Source organism: Apium graveolens, chromosome 11 (assembly GCF_009905375.1).
Source record: "Apium graveolens cultivar Ventura chromosome 11, ASM990537v1, whole genome shotgun sequence".
NCBI classification, from domain to species: domain Eukaryota; kingdom Viridiplantae; phylum Streptophyta; class Magnoliopsida; order Apiales; family Apiaceae; genus Apium; species Apium graveolens.
The window spans coordinates 6,792,728-6,811,645 of record NC_133657.1 but is presented as its reverse complement, the minus strand read 5'-3'; positions in this window follow the sequence as shown (position 1 = coordinate 6,811,645).

The following is an 18,918-nucleotide window of genomic DNA, read 5'->3' as shown; positions in this document are numbered from 1 at the left end:
TCCTTGGCATCGTACTCCCGATCCGTCTTTCGCTTCATATTTCCTACAGACTCATTATTCACCAATGTCTTCTTCATACTTTCCTTCACCTTGATATACTTTTCGGCCCTATCATGGAGTTCCAACATACTTTCAGGAGGGAATTTGGCCAGGGACATCTTAAAGAACTCATCTCTAGTCCCTTATTACAGGGATATCATAGCTACCTTTTCGTCAAGATCAGAGACCTTCAAAGCCTCCTTTGTGAATTGGTTTAGGTAATCTCTAAGGAACTCCTTCGTTCCTTGGACTATGCCAATGATAGAAGCCGAGCTCTTTTCGTGTACTCTGCCACTTATAAAGTGCTTGATAAAATCTTGGCTCAAGTCTTTGAAAGATCCGATCGAGTTTGGGGGAAGAAGGCTGTACCATCTTTGAGCCATACCCGATAGGGTTTGAGGAAAGGCCCAACACTTGATAGCATCATTCAAGGGCTCTAGCAACAGGGCATTGGAGAACGTCTTAACATGATTATCAGGGTTGCCAGTACCATTGCATGCTTTGATGGTGGGCATCTTGAACTTCCTTGAGATGCAGGCATTCATTATCTCGTCAGTGAATGGTGGGTTCAGATCATCAAGATCTCCTAGGGGCATCAAATAACATGGATCTGCCCTTGGGGAAGCATCCCTTCTTGGTATTGGACCATCCAGGTATATGATTGGAGGAAAATCTCTCTACCTCACAGCAAATGGAGGTCTTGGGGTCAGGTGCGCCTCCAGGTCGCGCTTTAGCCTTTGGATCTAAGCTTCATGAGCGTTGATCCTTACATCTTGGGGAATCATCCATTGAGTGCTTCTAGGCCGCGTGTTGGTACTCGGCATCGGCTCCTTACCAGCACGCCTTCTTCTTGGAATGACCTCGCCGTCCAATGATTTAGAGTCTCTATCAGAGTAGGGTCCAAAAAATTCTCGGTCTTCAGGGATGGGAGCCAAGCCACGAATGTACTGGGGCGTCCGCACTTGTCCTTCGTTCCAATTAAAGTGTCCACTTCCTCTAACCTTGGGGTATAGAGGCATCCTATAAGGGGGGTTAGTGGTCACGATATTGGAGTACTCATACCTAATGGTTTGAGGGTTCATAGGTGCATGTGGCTGCTGAAACTGGGGATTCGTCCCTTGAGGAGCCTGGGGATTCATCGGGGTTCCTCCTTAGATGGAGGCATAGGTTGAGTGCGGTGGTATGTTTACCACAGATACGATTGTTCGTGATGGGAAAGGATTGTCTGTTCCACTATTATTTCTGCTTCGTCTGTTCACCATGGTTGTTGTTGTTTTCCCACAGACGCCACCAAATATTGTGAAACAAAAACTAGGGTGCATTAGTAATTGATGCTAGGGTTTGTGAGTTTCGAGCTTTAATGGCGGTTCTCATGGTAGGGACTATCGGTCCTTGCAAGATTCCTACGTATCTCTGTATAGTAGAGAATCAAGCCAAAAATATAGTTTTAGGTTGAGGGGTAGAGCCCTTTATATAGAGGTGAGTCTAGGGTTAGACTTGTGTTGGGAAACTTGGTAGACAAGTCTCCTAATTAGATGTTAATTAGGAGTCCTGTAAGGGAAGGAATTCCAGATCCTTCCTTGTAGGACTTTGAGTCCGTTTTGGACACATGTATCTGCTCTTCCAGCCGTATTGGGCCTAGTCCATGAATAAGTTATGGTCGTGGACCTTGACGACCTCTGCTGGTGGGCCTTGACTACTTGGGCCGTCTTGAGTCTACTATGAGCTTAAACCAGACAGGTTTGTATTGGGCTTAGGACAAGAAGTCCAATTGTAATTAATGCGATATTTAATGTGTCTTTAGGATCACTACACCATAAATGAACTATTATAATGCCTATATGGTACACCAAAAGCGTTACGATAGGTCTATTGTAACACCAGGGGGAATTACGTATACGAGTATTATAATAGACATACTAATGTAACACTTCACTGATCTATTGTAATAGAGAGGAAAACGTTACAATAGGCACCTACTATAACACTAACAGTCCCAAATGTAATACAAAATGACTGATACAATAGCTTGATCAAGATTACATAAGTGGGACCCACAAGGGGGTCCACGTGAACCCCCTACGGGTCCCACATTACCTATTGTAATAATAAATTTTATCTATTATAACATCAATTTTTTTAGTTAGGCAACACTGGAATATGTGTATTGTAACGGTCTATTTATCTATTGTAACACTAGTAACATATGTAATGTAACATTATATGTTAACAAATGTTACACTAGAACAAGCAAATGTAATAGTTATTCTAAACATTTTTGAAATATAAGGGTTTTTTTAGAACAATCCATAATCAATAAAAACATCAAATCTGCATACATAAGAGTCTCAGCTCTGCAAACCAAACAACTACATAACAGTACATTCTCCAAACCATCTCCAACTCCAACGATGACCAAAGTACTACAAATAGTCTCATCCCAACGCCAAACCACAACGACAAAACTACTACATAATTATTACTATACACCAAGGTAGGAGTCTCATCTCTCCAACACCAAGAAGTACGACATAAATACTACACAGTCAAGTTTATAAATACCAAGGCAGGAGAGAACAAAAGTAACCAAGTACATGATAAACATGAAACTTGATAACATATTTAACAAGTGGGCTTATTTAAGAACTAGCGCCTGCTTGAGTGGTGGGAGTGATTGGAGTGGCATTGTCATCTTGATCGCTTGAGATGGTAGCGCAAAAGTCTCAATATCACACTTCATACCAGGATTCGCCTCTGCTAGTTTTTTTAGCATCCAAACCATGTTCTCCTGGACTGTTTTGTTTATCTTGGCTTCTATTTCACTCTCCATATTTTGAGATATCTTTGCGGTCAACTCATCAATGGTAGGTTCGGGAATAGATGTATTGTTTTCTGAGGCAAGTACTATACCTTGCCTTCCCACCAACCAATCGCGTCCATGTTTTCCACTAGGAAGCATCGCGTCGGCATCATTTCCTTCTTTCAACATCTCTTCAATGGAATCCTATAAGAAAATTTTGCATAAATTTTTTAAAGGACAAACTAAGTTTTTTTATTTACAACTAAATATAACTATAATTCTTCAGTGGACTATAAGAGAAATTTACTTAAATTTGTTACAGGTAAAACAAACTCGGGTTCATTATCTACAACTAAATATACTTACAATTCTTTTCTAAATTGCATCCATGTTTATCTTATACTTGCGCCCTTTTTTGTGCTTGCGACTTTTGAAATAGATTTTAGCTTGTGATGGGGAGGCCTGATTTGGGTCTTTGTTTTTCTGGCATGTACCAAAAATTAAATGACAAATAAGGAATACATTATCATAAATGTGAAAGAAAAAATAAAATAATAATGATATATGGGCCAAGAAAATATCAATCTGATTAATAATAATTAGAGCTACTAATTTAAATAATAATGTGATTAATTATTAGTCTGATTAAAAATCTAACGAATAATGAGACTATATTGGTTTTGTAATTATACCTAAATCGAATGATATCACTTTTACAATTAAAATAATGTCATACCACGTTCTCTTTAACTTCAGCAAGAATTTTACGACCAAGTGTGTGGGGGTCAGTATAGAAATTACGATGGGCTGCATTTTCCCTTACAAGTACCTGTTACAAATAAAAAAATAAATCTCAAATCTCAACTCATATTGGTATTGGATGCCAAACAGATAAAGCTAAACATATTGACCTGAACTTCTTCGTCTACCCAATACTTCAACAAAACCTTAAAATCTTCAAGTGGAATTTCATGCGGCCTGTTTTGAATCCTTTTCTCGTCACTATCATATTTTATATAATGTGCCTTTTTGACACGTGACTTGTGCATTCTCCAAAGAGTATTAAGTGTCTTGTTTAAATACTTTTCCCCGTGTGCAGGAATATCATACATATCCTATAATATGCCAAACATAAACTTTGCATTATCTCAATGCACATGTAGTAATAAGACTGAAATTTCAGGCTAATTGGTAAAACTGAGAATACCATAGTATATATTGCACCATATTCTTCTTCGATTCTTGTGGAACAACATACCAGTTTACATGAGTAAGCGACACATGATCCTTGACTAGCATCCCCAAAAAAATTACTCAACTCAGATATAATCTTCCTTTCTCCAATTGGCTGACCCCGTTTACTGAATTTAATGACTGGCTTCTCATTAGCACTCCTACCATGAACCTTCAACATTTTTGTCCGTCTTCGATGTTTTTTAGGACCTAGCCACATATGAACAATATAATAGAACATTGCGGGTCCTAGTAGCTATATTATTGTTAATAATCTTTAAAGAACATACTCAGGTGTCATGTTTATTACCTTTTTCAACAAATTCCTGGGCATTCTGTAAACTCGACTAACCAACATCCATTATCATTGGATCAGCTTCAAGATTCTGCATCCGACGTTCCCGCAGCGCTATATAAGCGACAGTTGATCCACTTTTAAAATTGCCACACTGTTTCAACAATTTAGTACAGTTGGATTGATAAGTTTTCGAGCAGATGAACTTTTTGCCTTTGTGTTCGTAGTCGTTGCTGTAGTGGCTCGGGAACGAGTTTTGGGACCAGGTGGCAGTGTCTTTTTTTCCTTCATGGAATTAATTCTCTCTATATATATATATATGCAACAAATTGAATGAAGTAAAAATTTAAGCATAATTAGTATAAATCAAAACAATGAGTAAACGGATATTAAATAGAATGAAGTAAAAATTTAAGCGCACTGAAGTGAAAAATTAGACATTAAGTGGATTATAATCAAAATACTCCCCTTCTTTATTATTAAGAACAATTATGAAAAAACAAATTATATATAAGTACTTACGTTAACACTCGCCACCTAGATGTGTTATTTCAAATAAATTGGTAAAATTTAATTAAGTGAATTAAGTATATATTAAGTAGATTATGACCAAGACCGAAACTAGAAAACTAAATGAAGTACTAAATTCTTAATATTCAAAGAATTGACTTAATTAAGTCAATTAAGTGCATTTTACCGGAAATTTCAGTCTCACACTTAAATTAGTTAGGGCATATGCGTATACCTTTGGCGAATCATCACTATCACTTTTCCTCTCATTTTCCAAGACATATTCATCAGAAACCTCATTGTCTTTCTCCTTCCCCTTGAATTTATGCACTGTAGGTGGTGTTGGATTAGTCCCATATTTACCTAACCCAAGTTCATCAAACTTTGCCCTGTTTTCTTGCACACGTTTCATTTTAAGTAGATAATACTTATTCATGCCTTGCAACGGCTGTTCCGGTAATTGCAACACATTGTAACAGTTCCAATACACAATTAACTATCCATATTTTTTATTTATACATTACACCAAACTTACATTCATGCTAGTTTAACTACATAGGGGCATACAAAAATTAATTATAAAATTAGTAAATATGACTACCTGAACAACAATGTCATTCTTCCCTTTACTTTTGCCATTTATCTTGTCTCCCTGTAAATTCAACTTCCTTCTCGCTGTTACTTTTGGATTAACAGTTCCTTCTTCAAGTTCTGGAGTCTACGCAACTGGCATATTACACTTTCGTGGTGATAAAATCCTCCTCGGCAGCTCAGGTGACTTCTGCTTGTTCTTCTTTCTTTGTTGTTCCTGTTGGAGCTGGTGTGAAGTCACAAATTACGCTTCACTTGTTCCTTGGTTGACCCTGTGAAAGAATATTGAACAGTCATAGTAAACATATGACGCTAGTGAAGATTTATTTAAGTGTGTGTCGATATACATGCGGGATTGGTATAATTACCTTGAATTAGGTTCTTCCTCGGTCGTATAATTATCCATGGCTGCATCTGAACTGAAGGCTCCACTTCTTTGTCAATAATAGTATCAACATACTAATGAAGTTCATGATCCTTCTTAATTTCATTTACAAGATCCATAAATTCTTTATCGTGTGTCAGAAATTTCCAACCATCAGCAGCTTTGGTGTACACCCCTCAATTTTTTGTCAACTTCATGTAATCCTTGACATATTCAATAAGCACGCTATATGAGAATTCTGAAGTATCCAGTCTATTAGAAATAAAGCTTTGTCCACCGTGATAAGTAGTCTTCTTAAAAATTCTGTCATAGGGCAGATTTAAAGTCACACGTTTTTCTTCCATCCTACAGAAAATGGAAATAAGATTAATAAACAATTGCAATATTGATAAACAGCTACCAGCACATTTTAACAGATGCAATATTAACAAAAAAATAGAAATACATGAAAATGATATAATAATTAGCACTCATATGCAATATTCATGTAAACAGTTGCGAGCATGTTTAGAAAAATGCAGTATTTATACATGAACACTTTAAATATTGATGCAACATTAAAAAACAGAAATAAAAGAAAATGATATAAAAAATAGAGATACAAGAAAATAAAAACAGATGGATTATGTCTTGAACTGAAATAGATATTAAACATCTTGATTTTCCACTTCAGTTTGCGGAATAGGAATTTATTTTTAGAGACATCATCCCTAAGCCAATTAAATTCACCATCTTGATTAATAATATCATGATTATTAAGATGGTTGTGGTCATTCTGATCTTTAGTTTGAATTTGGTCATCGGCGACGTCACACCAGTCCCTTGGTAACTTTTTAATAACATAGTGCACCATATTTTCAGTGGGATCTTCGACATAAAAAATTTGTTGCACTTGTGAAGCCATCACGTAGGGATCTGATTTGCAGCACAACTTTTTAAAATTCACATTGGTGAAACCAAATGAATTCTTCTCTTCTTGGTACCAACAACACTTGAAAAGAACTACTGGAAATGCTCCCCAATAGTCAACTTTAATAATTTCTATAACTGATCCATAGTAATTGACGTCCCCGACGATTGGGTTTTCATCTTTCGCACTCGCAAAGCTAGTGGTTTAAGCGATCAAAAATACGTCGTTGTTTTGTGTAGTGCATTTCGAATCTTTGTTTTCTGTATGAAATCAAAATCCATTAACCACATAGTCACTAAACCTCCTAGCTGTTCGGTTAGGACCCAGTGCAAGAACACACAGATCAGTTAAAATGTTCACCATTTTTCCACCTCTTTCTTCAACCATTTCCAAACAACTTCGAAGTGTGTTTGTTCTCTTCGGTATTTTTTTGAGTTGGCATCACCATCCACTAAAGTCTGATGGTTCCTATGAAAAATTATGTTGAAACAGTTGAAGAAGAAAGACAAAGTTCAAAATATATAGTTTTCACTAAATGAAGTAGGGTCTTAAAACTTACTCGATCAATGTCTCAATTTCTTGATTGCCATAATTGAAAAGAATGTAGGTATGACACGCTTTCCACTCCAAATCATTTAACTGAATAACTTTTCCGTCTTTATTTCTTCTTGTTCCAATATGATACTCCATATTTGCTATTTTTTCTCAAAAAATTAGTTGATTCACCACCCAAAAACCTTGAGCAGAATGTGACACACTCCTCATCCAAGTAGCCTTCTGCAATTGAACCTTGGTTTGCTCCTATTACGAATGTAATTTTTTAGCTTGCTAAGATAACGCTAAATAGGATACATACATCGCAGGTGCTCCGGTCCGCCGTTCTCAATTCTTTTACAAAGATGAACGGTAAGGTGCACCATGATATCAAAGAAGGCAGGGGAAATAATCTCAAATTCACAAAGGTTGTCAACAATTTCTTCTTGCAGCCTCTTGATATCATCCAAGTGAATGACCTTTGTCCATAGACCCCTAAGAAATACGCTAAATTTGATTAACGGTTTTGCAACATCAGCTTTTAATGATTTCTTCACTGCAAATTGTAACAAGTAGTGGAGTATAAAATACGCGTCGTGGCTCATATACCCCGATACCTGCCTCTCCTCTGTGTGCACACACATACTGATATTGGAATCACAACCGTAAGGAAGTTTCACATTCTTCAATACCTTCCAAAATGGTTCGTTCTTCTTATTTGTCATGTCAAAGATTGCGGTAGAAATTTTAAGCTTTTTCCCATCGGCAGATTTAACCGGATGAAGGGACTTTCGAATCCCCATTTCTTGTAAATCCAAATGGGCAGCTAAGTGATCTTTTGACTTCCCCCCAATATTAAGTTAAGTACCTAATATTTTACTAAAAATGTTTTTTTCGATATGCATAACATCGAGGTTATGTCGGAGTAGATTATGCTTCCAACACGGCAAATCGAAAAAAACTGACTTCTTCTTAAATGGGGTGTTATTTTATCGCTTTCTCTTCTTCTTCTTAATCTTTTCCCCAAAATAGTTTTCAAACCCAACCAACAATTGATCAATATTTGTTCCCGTTAATGGTTGTGAACTTTGCCTCGTTTCAATCTGGCCATTAAATTGTTTTTTGTCAAACTGCCATTTGTGCGAGGGATCAAGAAACCTTCTGTGATGCATATAACATATTTTGTTGCAATATTTCAGATATTCGGAACATGTCTCATAATGACATATCGGACATGCTAGCTTACCCTTTGTGCTCCAACCGGACATTATGGCGTATCCTAGAAAGTCGCTTATGGTCCACAACAACGTTGCCCGTAAATTAAAATTCTGATCAGTCATGACATCATATGTTTGGACACCAAATTCCCATAATTCTTTTAACTCAGAAATTAATGGTTGCATATATACATCGATATTATTTGAAGGAGAATTTGGACCTGATATCAACGTCGAAAGAATTAAATTTTCTTGTTTCATGCTAAGCCAAGGCGGGAGGTTGTAGTTTACTAGTATAATTGGCCATGTACTATGACTAGCTTTTGTACGAAAAGGACATAATCCATCAGCAGCTACGCCTAGTCTTATATTTTGTATTTCTGAAGAAAAATCGGGATAATTTGCATCCATTGTCTTCCAAGCTTCGGCGTCAGCCGAATGCCTCAATTTCCAATCTCTTATTCGTTCCATTCCATGCCATGTCATGAGCTTCGATTATTCTTTGCACATGAACAACCTCTGCAACCTCGGTTTTAAAGGGAAGTATCTCATCACATTTGTTGGAACCTTGCTCATTAAGTTGGTCGGATCATTAATAGCAGCTAAGCCTTTTTTTCTTGTAAAATCCACCTCGAAACCCCACAAGTATCACAAACTTGTTTATCTTCATTTCCAGCCCAGTATAACATGCAACTATTTGGACATGCATGTATTTTATTATAATCAAGACCTAAGTCTTTGATTATATTTTTCGCAGCGTTGAAGGATAATGGCACATTGGCTTCTCGAAAGGCATCTTTTATTAATACTAATAAATCCCCGAAGGCGGACTCGGTAATCCCATGAACACACTTTAGGTGATAAAGTCTAATCATAAAACTAAGTCGAGAAAATTTTGTTCATCCCGGATATAGCGGTTGCTTTCCAATCAAACATTGCTCCTAAATTATCTTCGAAACTGGTCCCCGTTTCATAACCCTTAAAATCCGTAGATTTTTTTACTTTGGCTTGTGAAATCTTACAAATCCACTGGACATGTAACAAAGAAGGCCCTCTATAAATTAGATGATCGTAAATTACATCTTGACGATGCCACATACGATCGTTATAATCTTTGCAGGGGCACTTCATTTCATCACTATTGGAAAAAAGGGGAAATGTCTTTTCCATAAACAATTTCATCCCCTTTTTATACTCTCTGCTAGATCTTGGAAGTCCTATCCAGTTATTCAAATTATTATTAGGTTCCATTTCTAAAACCTAGGCCCTTTCCAAGATTGCACCTATAATGCCGAATTAATTAAATTTATACATCGAACCGATATTCATAGTAAAATATGAATACAAACATAACAAAAAAATTTTATATACAATATTTAACATTGTATTCCTCTTCTTCATGATACATGACCAGGGCATGATATAAGTACTTTAGGAGCAAGACATATTAACATAAATTTAACTGTTGTTCTACATATAACATAAATTTAACTAGGTTCCATTACATGGTAGTGGTTGTCAAACTTGGACTCCAAACAGAAATATATAAACATTATTAAAATACACTTATACTACTATATATCCCTAATCATTTACACTACATTTTCAATTTAATTCAATAAATACTATCATTGGTTAAAATATAAGTTTTAAGGTTAGAATTGTTATTTAATTTTTTGATTTAGTTAGCAATATAATTATTTACACAAAATATATATAATTAAGTATGGCTATTTCCCGTAATAAAAACAGAAAAAAATTATTAGCTAGAGAGAACTGGAAAGAGAAGAGTAGACCGGGACCATCGAATTTAGTCTATCTCAAATCGTGCAATACACATATAAGGGTCATTAGATGACCTGGTCCGGTAGGGGTAAACGATAAACAATAACAATACACTTTGGTAAATCCCATTACCAGGACACCATGTCGTCACCTTAACAATACTAATATACGTAATTACCGAGTCTGGACCTGACTAAACTGTAACAGCTTTAGAGATAGTGCGGAACTAGCCATATACCTGATTTAATATACGTAATAACCTAAGCCATGAATAAACATATTTCCACAACTTATATCTCTCATTATTACTAATCAGTTCACAAAAAGCGTGCAAGAGATAGTGCGGAACTAGGAAAAGGATGTATAAACATAACAACTTTCTCACATCAAAACAAGAAGCACATTTTGTAATTTTCTAATTTACCTCATCGGTAGAAGGAATATCAAACAAAACATAGTTATTTGAACTAACATCGAATCACATTACATTAACATTTTCGACACTTTCATCGAACAATCAAAAAATACCAAAACATACTAAATATCAATTTAACATCAAATAAAAAAATAAATCAAGTAAACATATTAATCGATTATGATAAGAAAAAAATATAACCGATAGAATACACACATGCAAACAACTAAAGACCCAAGTGAATATCAAAACTCAAGTATAAGTACATACCTTACTGAAAGCTTTAACTCCCGACTCTAAATGAGGAAAAGCCCAAATTGGAAAGCCCTAATCGACTGAAATTTAACAACGAAAGAAAAGACATTAGTACGGGCAAGTAAATCTGTTTAAATTGGAGCAAGTATGTTAACAATTACCGGTTAATCAGAGCAAAAACACAAAAGCCCCAATTTCAAGACTTGCAAAAAAATGAAGAAATTAGTACGGGCCTTTAAATTAGAGCAAAATATATGTGGATATTCAAATACCATATCAAAGAGACTCCAATTTCTTCTTCAAGAGACGAGGGGAGAGTTTAGATTCAAGAAATTTTTGTGTAAGAGAGAGAGAGACAGTGACTATTTTTTGTGTTAATATTTTGTCTAAGTCCCGACAATCTTTACATTTGGGGGGACTGCCGCTTTTTTCACCAAAATGTTCAGCAATTTTTAATTTTTACTATTTATTTTTATTTCACTTTTTTTTAATTTTAATAAAAATTATTATTTATTAAATAATGAACCACCAAAGTTACTTTTTTATTTATTTACAATAAGTTTCTTAATTTGTAAGTAATTTGATGTTACATTCCTGATTAATTAATAATTCAGAATATAATTTTAATACTAGTTTTGTAATAATAATTCCACTTTAAAATTTTTAAAAATTAAAAAGTACCTAATATAACACCAGATGTTGGTGTTACATGTTGTGCAACACCAGCATTTCATTTTAACAGTAGATTTATAGCTATTATATTATAACACTGCAAGCGAAGTGTTATAATAGGCCAAAAATTTCTTAGTTAATATAACGCTCCTTGTAACACTTGCATTACAATAACCCACTTATGGCGTAGTGAATGTATTTTCTATCCATATCACCCCCAAACAGACATTAGCTCATAAGGATGGTTCTTGGGTAGACATAGATCACTATTTTGTAAAGGCGTGAGAGAATAGTCCTCCCCATGACTATTATTTCTGGGACCTTTCTGATGCATATCGGCCTTTGGGGAGGGAACAATACGACCAGGTCCGTATGGATGAGCTCTTTTTCAATGCCCCGGGGATGGGGTGTGCTCCTTCTCCTCCTCACCCCAAACTCAAAAAATATACAGATGGGCAGTTAGATGATTTAGTTAAAGCCATTTTCCACTTCGGGGACGGTTTAGAATGGAGGTGGGCCGAGCCTCATGAGAGGGTTTATCATAGACCTGGAGGGTTGGGTTGGTATTTCCCTAGAGCACTTACGCGGTACGAGGCCCAACCTTCGCCAATTTACCAAATATCTTTGCCGGGATGTATACAGGATCCCATTCACTCAACTTTCCCCGAACTCAGTTAAGTGGATTTCTTGGTTCCTTGGTTGTAGTCATGTGAAGGGTTATCTGCCAAATTTCATGCTTTTCCACCATCTCTTCAAAATCAAGAAATCCACCAACTTCTCTCTCTATGAATTCACCTTCGACATGAATGAGTGTGGGTTTCCCGCTGATGCCAAAAAATCCCCGGTCTTCATGTTAAATTCTCTCCGGGGTGGGGACCTAGAGTTTATGCCAGTGTACAAAAATGTAATTAAAACTGACAGGTTTCCTACCCAGTGGCTCGGGGGAGACGTTTTGCAAAAATGTATGACTTCTGTGGGGCCCTAGGTGCGCAATGGACCCGGGACAATTTTTTGTGTAACCAAACATTATATAATGCAGGAAGTAAGTACTTGCGTTGTTTGGAGTTTCACTGTTTGTATATTTTCCTTGTCTTTATTTATGTTTTCCAGAATCTACGTATTTTTTACTTGATTCACCCTTGTGCAGGCATCCCTGTCTTGAACCAGTTCCATCATGAAATGTCTCAACAATTCAAAGACTTGGCTGGTAGATTCAAGAGGATTGGTGAGGCCATCCAGCTTGATTCGGGAAGAATAAGAAGAGGGAGATGGTGGCATTGGTTCCAATCTCCGGGATACGGGTTCTTTCGGTACCATTTTTCATCAATATGTCCCGGAGAAAGAGCCTCATGTGATTGTTGTTGACACTGGGAGTGTAGGATCTAAAGAAGAGGAAGAGGAAGAAGTCGGAGATTTGAATCCTCATAAGAGGAAGGCTAGTGAAGGAGATGTAGGTGGTTCCGGGACCCCTCAGCAGAGGAGGACGGCTGCCCCGGACCCCATGGAGAAGGAAAGTCAGAGGTTGGTGGATACCGAGGACTTGAAGGATATTTTGGCCAAGATGACCCTAGATGATCGTCGTTTAGAGATGTTCGAAAACTATACGTCTCCGTACGACTATGAGGTTTTTACTCGGGGAGATGTTGATACCTTCCTTGGACATCTGGTCCAAGATGTGACAAAGGTTTGCAAATTTGTACTTGAATTTTTATATTCACTTGTTTATGTTGTGCTTCTATTTATTTTGTGTCCTCTGTTTTAGGCTAACTCCCGAATTTCTAGATGTGCCACCATCATTAGCAACTATAAGAAGGTGGTGGATGCCAAGGCATCTATGAAAGATTTGAGCAAGTTTAAGACTGATTTCGCTAACTACCGGGAGGCTAAGGAGAAGAAGTTTCGGGATCATAAGAATGCTCTTGATGAGGAGGTGAAGACCCGTGAGAAGGCTACCCCGATTGTTGGGACCCTTCAAGAGGAAGTTACAAACCTGAAGAGGGAGCTTGCTTCGAGGCCCTGGGAGAAGGATGTGTTCAACACCTTCCGTGGCACTCCAGCTTATTATGAAGAGCTTAATGAGAAGATCTTCCAGAAGGTGAACCTTTGCTAGGACATAGCGTCTGTTTATCTAGATGAAAACCCGGGAGGCGACATAGATGATTCATAGAGCTCTACCTAGCCGACGAATTTCACCTTGAAAATGCTAAGGCATCAGACGAAGGCACCTCCGTGACCCAGAAGCCCCCTCCTCTTGAAGATCCGCGCGAACAGACTCCACCTCCTCCTCCTGAGCATCCTATTGCACATTAAACGGCTTGTGTGCTTTGTAATTTCCTTTAAGTTATTTCTAAGAACTAAACCTTTTGGCTTTATAACTTGAATTCTGGTTTGTTTATTTGGTTCGGGGTTGGTTTAATCCGGACAGTTGTTTAATGTATTTCTTTTTTTCGTATTTGCCTTGTAAATTTATTTTCTTTTTTCATATTGAATCTTTATTTTATTTCCCATGGTTGTACCCCGAGCAGGGGCTAAAGAATTTTAAAAACTGAGAAAATCTCTAAGTACACATGATTTGTGTAATTGTCCCCGGGCAGGGGTTAAGGAACTTTAAGAGTTGAGAAATTTTTTTAAGTAAACATGGGTTGTGTAATTGTCCCCGGGCGGGGGCTAAAGAATTAAAAAAACTGAGAAAATTTTCTAAATACACATAGTTTGTGTAATTGTCCCCGGGAAGGGGTTAAAAATTGTAAAGATTGAGAAAAACTTTTAAATACACCTGGACTGTGTAATTGTCCCCGGGCACGGGTTAAAAATTTAAAAATTGAGAAAATTTTATAAGTACACATGGACTGTGTAATTGTCCCCGGGCAGGGGGTTAAAGAAATAAAAAACTGGGAAAATTTTCTAAATACGCATGAACTGTGTAATTTTCGTCGGGAAGAGGCTAAAATTTTTTAAAAAATGAGGAAAATCGGTCCCCATGCAGGGGGTTATAATTTTTTTTAAGAAATTGAGAAAATTTTCTAAGTACACATGGACTGTGTAATTGTCCTCAGGCAGGGGTCAAAGATTTAGAAATTGAGAAATTTTTTTCAGTACATATGGACTGTGTAATTGTCCCTGGGCAGGGGGTTAAAGAAATTAAAAACTGGGAAAATCTCCAAAAAAACACATGGATTGTGTAATTTTCCCCGGGAAGGGGCTAAAAATTTTGAAAAATTGAGGAAATTTTTTAAGTACACATGGACTGTGTTTATCGGTCCCCAGGCTGGGGTTATAATTTTAAAAAAAAAAATTAAGAAAATTTTCTAAATACACATGGACTGTGTAATTGTCCTGGGGCAGGGGCTAAAGAACTTAAAAATTGAGGAAATTTTTTAGGTACACATGGACTATATATAATAATTGTAAAGTAAACGTGCATTTGGGTGTGCAGATAATAGAGTTAATTTAGAACGAGAATGAATTTATTCTAAATTGTGGGATGCTCAAAATATTTTATTATATTGCAACTAGAAATTTGATATTGATTACAATTTAGGGAGAATAGATGCATATTTGGATTTCTTACTAGTGCAATAAAAATAATGCGCCTTGTGGTTACTGATAGAACTTTCTCAGGAAAGCCCCATTCCAATTGTTCGGGACTTCTGTGTCATTCAGATAACTTAGCTTGTAGGTTCCCGGGCGCAATACATCCTTGACCTTGTAAGATCCCTCCCAGTTGGGTTGTAGTTTTCCCTGATTTGTTGGATCGGAGGCCTCCGTGTCCTGGAGAATGAGATCGCCAACTTTATATTCTCTTATCTTGGCCTTTTCCCCTAATAGAGCTTTGTTTTCTCTTTGTAGCTTTCCATTTTCTATACTTCTCGGTCTCTTACCTTGTTCAGTAGTTCCAAGTTGGTTCTTAGCCCTTCAATATTGAACACTTCATCGAAGTTGATGACCCTGTGAGAGGGAGATCAAGTTTTAACAAGTAGTCTAGCCTCTGAACTGTATGCGAGTTTGAAGGGGGTTCCCCCAATCCTGTTATGGGAGTGGTTCTCTATGACCACAAGACCTTTGGGAGCTCCTCTGGCCAAATCTGTTTGGACTTTTCAATCCTTATCTCCAACCCTCGGAGAATGTTCCTATTTGTCACTTCAACTTGCTTGTTCCCTGCGGGTGCGCTACAGAAGACCTCTTGTGCATGATCTTGAGCTCTTTAAGATATGCTTCGAAGTCTGAGACCACAAACTGAGGTCCGTTGTTCGAGACCAAGACTACAGGGATCCCAAATCTCATCACAACAGAGTCCATGAACTTTACGCAATCCTATTGATTAATTGTTCGCATAGCCTTTGCCTATGCTCATTTTGTCATGTAGTCGATGGCTACCAAAATATAGCGTAGATCTCTTTTTCCCGGGGGAAAGGGCCAACGGTATCCATGCCCCAAACAGCAAAGGGGATTGGAGAGAGAATTGATGCATGTAGGCTCAGGCTCTGCTTGGGTATGTTGCTGAACTTTTAACATTAGTTTTTGATATAAGCAACTACATCAGCGTGGATTATAGTCCAATAGTATACTTGTATAATGACCTTGTTTGCCAAGGCTTTTTCTTCTAAGTGATCTCCACAAATGCCTTCATGCACCTCCCGGAGACAATAATCTGCCTCCTCCGGATCTACACATTTCAGAGTTGGTGCTCAAATGGTCCTCCTATATAGTTGATCATCTTCAATGAAGAAGCAGGCAATTTATGCTTCAAGTACTTGGCATTGTTTTTGTCTTCTGGAAGATTTCCATCCTTCAAATATGCTATGAATGGAGTCATCCGGTTGTCCGGGCTGCTGATGCATAAGATTTCTGCCCTCTCGATGCTTGGAGTCTGAAGCTCTTCGAAGTAAACCGAACTACTTAAATCTGAGGCATTTTGTACTAGCTGGGATAGCTCATTTGCTTTTTAATTTTCTTCTTTGTTGATTTATAAAATGGTGGTATCTAGGATGCTTTCCAAGAAGCTCCTTACCATAGTTTGGTATTGTGCTAGCTTCTCATCCTTAGTAACGTATTCTCTACTTGTCTGTTTGACCACGATCTGGGAGTCACTATGGCTGACTAAACTTCTTATCCCGAGGGATTTTTCATGTCAGAGTCCAGATAGCAGAGCTTCATACTCGGCTTGGTTGTTGGTTACTTTGAAAGTGAAGGTGATTGCTTGTTGTATAGTAAACCCCTTGGGACTGATTAGAATTAGACCAGCTTCGGATCTCTCAACTGTTGAGAAGCCATGTGGCGCCCTCCAAACCCGGGTCAGAAGTTTGGGGTCCACATACACACACATTATTTACAACCTGCTTATAACAATGATAAAGATAATAATAATATGCAGTGACCCTATTTACCAACTACCACGGATCGCAACAGGTTAAAGTATGTACACAAGCCACACACACACACTTATATTACAAACGCCCAAATCCCAACTATTTAAACTTACAACCGAATATTAAACATTATTACAAACTTCATAAATTTAAACTATTCCAAAAGCTGTCAACTAGCTTAATTCGATCAACCTGGACCCCTAGCTCTCGCACTGGATTGGGGATCCTCGCTACCAACAGGTTCCTTCTTAACTGGAAAAGAACATAAACAACATCGCACAAATGAGCTAACTAGCTCAGCAAGTCACATTGACAAGACTGAGAATAATGATCATCAAGTGAAAAGAGTTAAGGTATCATGTGAACAATGAATAATGATTTAGAATTGGATATTATATTTTTATTTTAAAAACCAAGGTTAGGCTGCTGATCAGTCACGCACTAACCCCGTGCAAGGCATACAGCTCTACTCTAATTACTGGATCCAAGGCACACATTGGCCTAACTTGACCACCAATCTGGTCTGACCACGAATCTGGTCCACAATTTTATAAAACAATCCAATTCTAACATAATAACAGAATAACAGAATAAACAAAGCAAGGCAATAAACAAAATCATAAGCAACATTGGATGTTCAATAATAAGATGGTTTCAATCTTCACAAATGAAATATGGCCATCAAATGGTGAAAGAAATGGATAACAAAAGAATAAAAGTTTCAAGGTTATAAGAATTTGGTCTTTCAGAGCGTAAGGTACAATGGTTTGAATATGTAAGCAATCTGATTCAGTGTTTGGTATTTAGTTTGCATGTATTTGTGGAGTAGTATCGTATATCTGTGGTTCATATTCGGGGATTTAACAATCAATGGTTCATAAAGAATAAGGTTTACGGCTCAAAGATCAATAGCTGGAATCAAGGTTTAGGGTTCAGTGCTTCAAAGCACTTGCAATATAGGACTATCAATAATCTATAATATATCTCGAGAAAGTTCAAAACACTTGCCTGGTACTAGCTTGCTATACTTCACCAATTTCCAATCACAATCTCCTACTCCTCAACTATCTGTTTCCCTTTCCTACGCCTTGCCTCTTCTGCTCACATAACATTAGTATCTATCAATACTCAACCCATACGATTCTATTTGGTATACACTTCTATCTACCCTTCGTTTTACCCAAATCCGACTAACGGATTGAAAGTTACGCTAAAATCAAGTAAACAGTGAACCTATAGACCGACAGTCCAACAAACAAGTCATATATAGCACATAGCATGTCAAGCAATCAATGAAATTTTATTTATAAGGAAGTCTCGGGTCATAAACAGTCTTTTGGGTATTTAATATGATTTTTAAAACATTTTTCGGAGTCAAAACGGGTCGTTGGGTAAAGTTTAAAGCAATAAACAGGTTCCGGTTGGCCACATCTGGCTTCAAAATAATTTTCTAATAATTATCGAGCCTTGAAAACAATTTAAAATAATACTTTAAAGCTCGAAACTATTTTTCGGAATTTTTAAATCATTAATAAATAATTAAATCTAATTAAATAATTAATTAAAATCAATTTAAAATTAATTAAAATCAATTAATAATTAATTAAATCAATTAATCAAATAATTTTCGAATTAATTGACCAATTAACAAATTAATTATTAACTAAAATTAATTAACTAATTAATTCAGATTTATTTTTGAATTAAAAATAATTTTTGGAGTTATAATAATAATTTTTGAAATTTTCAGTAAATAAAATGAATTTTTATAATTAAAATAAATAAGAAATATAATTTTTAAATCATTTATAAACAGGAATCCTATTTTTGCAAATGTAGGAAACTGCAGGGACCAAACTTCATCTTCTTCAATAATTCACGGACTAAATTGCAATTTTGCAGTTCAGT